The sequence below is a fragment of the Nomascus leucogenys genome, chromosome 1a (assembly GCF_006542625.1).
Source record: "Nomascus leucogenys isolate Asia chromosome 1a, Asia_NLE_v1, whole genome shotgun sequence".
NCBI classification, from domain to species: Eukaryota; Metazoa; Chordata; class Mammalia; order Primates; family Hylobatidae; genus Nomascus; species Nomascus leucogenys.
The window spans coordinates 102,547,501-102,554,033 of record NC_044381.1 but is presented as its reverse complement, the minus strand read 5'-3'; the positions used below and the strand labels follow the sequence as shown (position 1 = coordinate 102,554,033).

The following is a 6,533-nucleotide window of genomic DNA, read 5'->3' as shown; positions in this document are numbered from 1 at the left end:
GAATGGACTAATAAAAAAAATTCAAAAAATAAAAACAGTGAGCCGAGGGTAGCCGTATCCCATGCTACCTTTGACAACTACAAGGCATTAAACATGCATGGTGTGACCTGGTATATGCAAGTGTGCATGTGTGTGAGTATCTACATATGCATGTGTGCTTATTATCACTAACATTGCTTTGCAGCTTCTGGACTTAGGTTATAAAAAGGTGGTTATCCTAGTTCTGGCCTGTATTGTTTTTTTTTTTTTTTTTTTTTTTTTTTTTTTTTTTTTTTTTTTTTTTTTTTTTTTTTTTTTTTTTTTTTTTTTTTTTTTTTTTTTTTTTTTTTTTTTTTTTTTTTTTTTTTTTTTTTTTTTTTTTTTTTTGAATGTTACTGTTTTAAAAAAAAAAAAAAAAAAAAAAAAAAAAAAAAAAAAAAAAAAAAACTGTTTTTTTTTTTTTTTTTTTTTTTTTTTTTTTTTTTTACACATTTAGATTGTGGAGTTTAGTCAAAACCTTGGCTGAAAGACATACCCAAAATAGCCCTTTAGAAGGTGTACCTCCAGTAATCATTCTGAAGGGATTAGAAGACCTTTTTTTTTTTTTTTTTTTTTTGGCAATTTAGTGTGAGAAGACTTTCTTGTGATATGGACTCAATTCAGGTGTTATGGCTACTGGAGAATATACCTCCCTAGGCACTCATTAAAAGTAAAGTAGTGCAGGGAGGGCATACCTGGAGAAAGGGGTAGAAAAATGGAAAATGGGGAGGAAGATTAATGTTAATATTTATGATGATACTGGGGCAACAATGAAGGAAGGATGGTGAGAGTAGCATCACTCAAAGTGGTGTTTTTTTCCCCTTAGAAATGTTTCCCCATGAGAATTAGTAATTATTGTTTCATTGCAATTTTACTGATTTTCAATTAAAAAGGTAAGATGTAGGCATATAGCTTTTAAAAAATAAACACTTCATAATGAGTTTTAAGCTATAACAGTCCGAAAGTTATTAAAACCCATTTATGATTTTATGTAATGTATTTGAGGTATGATATTTTTTAAAACGTATTTTTTTAAAAAAATCTTACAAGTAAAACGTGAATGTACTAATTGAGGATCAAGCAATATGTTAACAATTTTGTAAAAGCTCATATTTCAAAGTCAATATTCCTGCAGAGAATATGAATCATGAGCATAATCATGTTCTTCTTTTGATTTTAATAACATCACAGAACTTTTTCAAAAGAGGCATGACATTTAAAAATTATGTTAGTATAAATGTGCACAACTATTATTTGTCAATTAAAAATAAATTATACCAAAATGAAAATTATATTACTAGTAGAATCTACAGACAATAAAAAACCTAAATGATATTGACAGTTGAAATATACCATTTATGCGTTTTGACCTCTAAGGTTGTCTTCTCATACCTCCATTTTCTGCACCCCCTTGTCCCCAGGTTATTATATGTACTCTCCTTAGAATGAAAGAATTTCCTAATATTACAGTATTTTGTTAATATGAAAATTCTTGCTGTCAAGTTAGATTTATTTTGGCCAGACTATGAGGCAAGTTGTATAGGGCAGGTAGAGGAGACATTGACTTTGGGAAATCACCAAGACATGAGGGGTATGACAAATATTGATGGCTTAATCAATAGCCTAGAGTGAAGGACACCTATTCATACATGTTAAGGGCAAATGAAAAGTGAGGTGACTGAATGTGCTTAGGTTGAAATGGAGAGGTCAAGTTACATATAGAGGCCCAGGGTTAACAGAAGTTAGCATTAGAGGCTTAAGCTGGGCAGAGAAAATGGACATTCCACAGTGAGAATACTTATTTGGGTTTTGTCTGTTTATGTGTGTGTGTGTTTGTTGAATGTGTGATAATTTCTTTCCTGACTTTATAAAGGAAGAATTTAAATCAATTATGAAAACACAGATATTGGGCCCTCTGCCTGGGCCATGATGCATTCACATGGGCTGAGTGAGGTTCCTGAAACAAATACAAGACAGAACAAAATAGTGTCATCAATGGTAGTTCTTTGAGAAAACCAGTCTTTTACCAGACTGACTAGGGAAAAAGATAGGAAACACAAATTACAAATTAGAAGTAAAAGAGATGACATCATAGAAGATTCTATAGCTATGAAAAGTATAATTTGGGAATATTATAACAATTTTATACTAATAAATTTGACTACTTAGAGGAAATAGATGAATTATTTCCTCAGTCAAGAAAAATAACCTCAAATATTTTATAGCTATTAAGGAATTTAATTTGCATTCAAAAGTATTAACACAAAGTAAACATCAAGAAATTATACTAAACTTTTGAAGAGGAAATCATACCCATTCTACATAATTTTTCTCTGGAAAACTGAAGAGGATTGAATATTCTACATTTTATTTGATGAGGTCAATATTATCATAATACCAAATTTAGAAAGACTTTTTAAGAACAAGAAACAACTGCATAATACTTTCCAAAAACATAGATGCAAAAGAGTCAATAAAATTTTAGCAAACCAAATCCAACCATACAGTGGGACATATCATGACCAAATGAAACTTATCCAGAATAAAAGGTCTTTACATTGAAAACTAATTAATGTAATTCACCATATTAGAAAGGCATAAAAGAAAAAAAAAATATGATCATCTCAGTAGATAAATAAAAATGCAGTTGACAAAATCCCACCTCCATTTCACCCAAACTCTCAGCAAACCAGGAATAGAAATAATGCGTGCAATTTGACTGAGGACATTTACAAAAATCCTGCTGCTAACATTGTACATACTGATGAAAGATAGTGCTTTTCCCCTATGATCAGAAACAAATCACTCTCTTACTACTTCTGTTGAGCTTTGTACTGGAACTAGTAAGTAAGTTTATTGGGGTTGCAGGAACCAGATCAAGTCACAAAATTGATTGTATTTTAAGATACTACCAACAAATATTCACAAATGGAAATTAAAAATGATGTCACTTATTATAGCACTAAAATTATTAAATACTTAGAGATAAATCTGACAATGTGTAAGATATAAACATTAAAACTAGAAAATGTTAGAGAAATTAAAGAAACTATAAATAAATGGACTTATGTCTCATTTTCATGAGCCAGAAGGATAAATATTATGATGTAGATTTTCACCAAATTAATCTATAGATTCACAATCAATATCCTAGCATGAGACTTCTTTTTCTTTTGTAGAAATTGGCAAGCTAATTCTAAAATTCATATAGAAATAATAAGGAACTAAATGCAAGCCACAAATTTTTAAAGAACCTTAAAAAAGGAGAAAAAGTTGTATGGCAAACACTACCTGATTTCAAGGCTTATTATAAAGCTTGAATTATCAAGAAGAATGGCATCAAGATACACAAATAACTCCATGGAACAGAAGAGGGAATCTATAAATACACTCTCATACACAAAATACTGATTTTTGACAAAGGTACAAAAGCAATTCACTGGAGAAAGAATTATCATTTTCAAGAAATGGTTCTGGAATAATTGGATATCTATATGCCAAAAACAAAACAAAACAGAACAAGACAGAAAACATGAGCTCTGATCCATACTCAGGTGCTTTGAACCATGTAAAAATGAATACAAAACACATCATAGACGTCAATGTAAAGCCTAGAACTATAAAACTTCTAAAGGTAAACATAAGTCAGTTTGGCTGTTGGATGTGGATTTTTAAAAAATTATTTCCTGAGCTAAAATTTCTTCAGGGATTCATAGGCTCTCTTTGGCACTCTCTTCCACAAGGGAAAAGAAGCTGCTATAAAGAACTTAGTGATGAGGAAATAATACAAGTAATATTCCTTTCATAGCACTTTCTTATACATTTTGCCACAAATTGAAAATAGAGACACAGATCCTGTGAGCAGCAAGATCTAGGGACAGAGTTTGAGCCTAGCCACTCTCACCATCCAAAGATTGCTGAGCCCCCATTTGTCTACCGCCAACCACTTCTGACACAGAACATTCAGTCATGGGTAAAAATATCCTGGTGCAGAAGGCCAAATGGGCTGAGCAATATGTTGTCATGAAAGACTGCATGATGTCTGTAACTAACAAGGAACTGAATTTTTTTTTTTATTAGGAGAGGAATCTTCTTTCAGTTGCTTATAAAAATGTTGCAGGAGCCTGTAGGTCATCTTGGAGCGTCGTCTCAAGTATTGGGCAAATGACAAAAGCTGCTAAGAAAAACAGCAGATGGCTTGAGAATACAGAGAGAAAATGGAAAGTGAGCTAAGAGCTATCTGTAAATGATGTACTGTCCCTTTTGGAAGAGTTCTTGATCCCCAAAGCTTCACAAGCACAGAGCAAAATCTGTTAAAAGCAAAAGGAGGCTACTTTTGTTATTTGGCTCAGGTTGCTGCTAGTGATGATAAGAAAGGGATTGTGGATCAGTCACAACAAGCACATCAAGAAGCTTCTGAAGGCCGGGCGCGGTGGCTCACGCCTGTAATCCCAGCACTTTGGGAGGCCGAGGCGGGTGGATCACGAGGTCAGGAGATCGAGACCATTCTAGCTAACACTGTGAAACCCCATCTCTACTAAAAGTACAGAAAATTAGCCAGGCATGGTGGCGGGGGCCTGTAGTCCCAGCTACTCAGGAGGCTGAGGGAGGAGAAAGGCATGAACCTGGGAGGCAGAGGTTGCAGTGAGCCGAGATCGTGCCACTGCACTCCAGCCTGGGCAACAGAGCAAGACTCCGTCTCAAAAAAAAAAAGAAACTTTTGAAATCAGAAAAGGAATTGCAATCAACACATCCTATCAGATTGGGTCTGGGCCATAAGCTCTCTGTGTTGTATTGTGAGAATCTGAACTTTCTGGAGAAAGCCCGCTGTCTTGCAAAGACAGCTTTTGATGAAGCCATTGTTGGACTCAATACATTAAGAGTCATACAAAGATAGCATGCTAATAATGCAACTACTGAGAAACTACTTGACATTTTGGACATCAGATACCCAAGGAGATGAAGCTGAAGCAGGAGAAGAAGGTGAAAATTAGCTGGCTTCTCAAATTTGTCTACTTCATTCTAAAACACAGTGGACCATTTGTCATCCATATGCCCTGAAAATAATTTTTTAAAAAAGGTATAGGTTACTTCTATCTGAATTTCTGTTTTTTCCTGTATGGTTTTTATGTTTGACATTAGAATAGGGCCAATTAAGATTTAGGGAGGTATATGTTTTCATCTGTAGGTGGCCAATATCGGGATGTGAAATTTTCTTATAAGCTATAAATGTTTGATATAGTATTTTGCTGAATTGTGGCCTCACAAGGACCTCTGTTATAACTGCCTCTATGTCTAGGAAAAGGAAAGCACCTATATATTGGTGTGTCCTAATATCAGATTAAAGGATAATTTGTTCCAGTTTTAGTTGTAGTTGTGCAAACTGTAAGGAAGGAAAAGTTTCCATAACCCTTTTAGGGTTCCTGGCTAGGTCTGAAAGAAAACAAAGACAGATTAATAGGGGAAAAGCATAAAATATTTATTTAATCAAAGTTTTACAAGACATGAGAGGCTTCAAATTGAAGATGCAAAGACTCAAGGAAAAACTGTCCATTTTAATTCTTAGGTGCGACAAAGAGTAGACAGCCATGCAAAAATGTAATTTGACAAAAAGGGAGTGATCTAATGCTAATAGACTGAATGGAGAAACAAAGCCAGGCCTGCGTGTTTATATTTTTCTTGTGCTTCTATGTGTGGCATTCCTTCCTTCTGGGTATAAGACAAGACTCCTTCTGGAATAAGGGCCTTATGACCTACTAACAGACAAGGTAGGTCAGGGAATTTCTCTATGGCTAGCTCTCACACAGAAAGGCAAGAAAAGGCTAGAATAATATTTTTACGTTTTATGTTTGGCTTTGGGGGAGAGGATTTCTAGTGTCTTTCACCTGCCTTGGGGAGGAGAAATTTCAGGGTCCATGGCCTGAGTTGGTGAAGAAAGGGGACCAGGAGAAAGAAGAGCAGGAGAAGGTCAGAAGGATTTTACTTCTGAGCCCCTTTTTTCAGTTCAGCATGCCAAGGCACTGTACTTTGGGAGTGTTCTGAGCCCTGCCAGTGGGAGTATTTACAAGGTTGTTGTAGAAATAGGTACCCCATAGGCATAATACCCTGAACATATGAATGGGTGGAATGCCGTTTCAATGTGTACACCTTGGACTATAGCTTCGGAAATGTTCCTTTATACAAAGCTGTCACTCAGTTTCCTCTAGAGAAGGGCAGAAATGATTCCTATTCTTTGTAAAGTTATCTGTTGTTTGCTTTCTTTTTTTCTTTGTTTTGTTTGTTTGTTTGTTTTTTTGAAACAGAGTCTTGCTCTGTCACCTAGGCTGGAGTGCAATGGCGTGATCTCGGCTCGCTGCAACCCCTGCCTCAAGTTTGAGCCATTCTCCTGCCTCAGCCTTCCCAGTAACTGGGACTACAGGTGGCCACCACCATGCCTGGCTGATTTCTGTATTTTTAGTAGAGACGGGGTTTCACCATGTTGACCAGGCTGGTTTCAAACTCCTGACCTCAAGTGA

General features: G+C 35.2%; 1 pseudogene; it reads left to right on the top strand.

The window, feature by feature from the left end:
- The first annotated feature begins 3,960 nt into the window (after positions 1-3,960).
- Positions 3,961-5,012, top strand: LOC100584034 (annotated as a pseudogene).
- Positions 5,013-6,533: the final 1,521 nt, after the last annotated feature.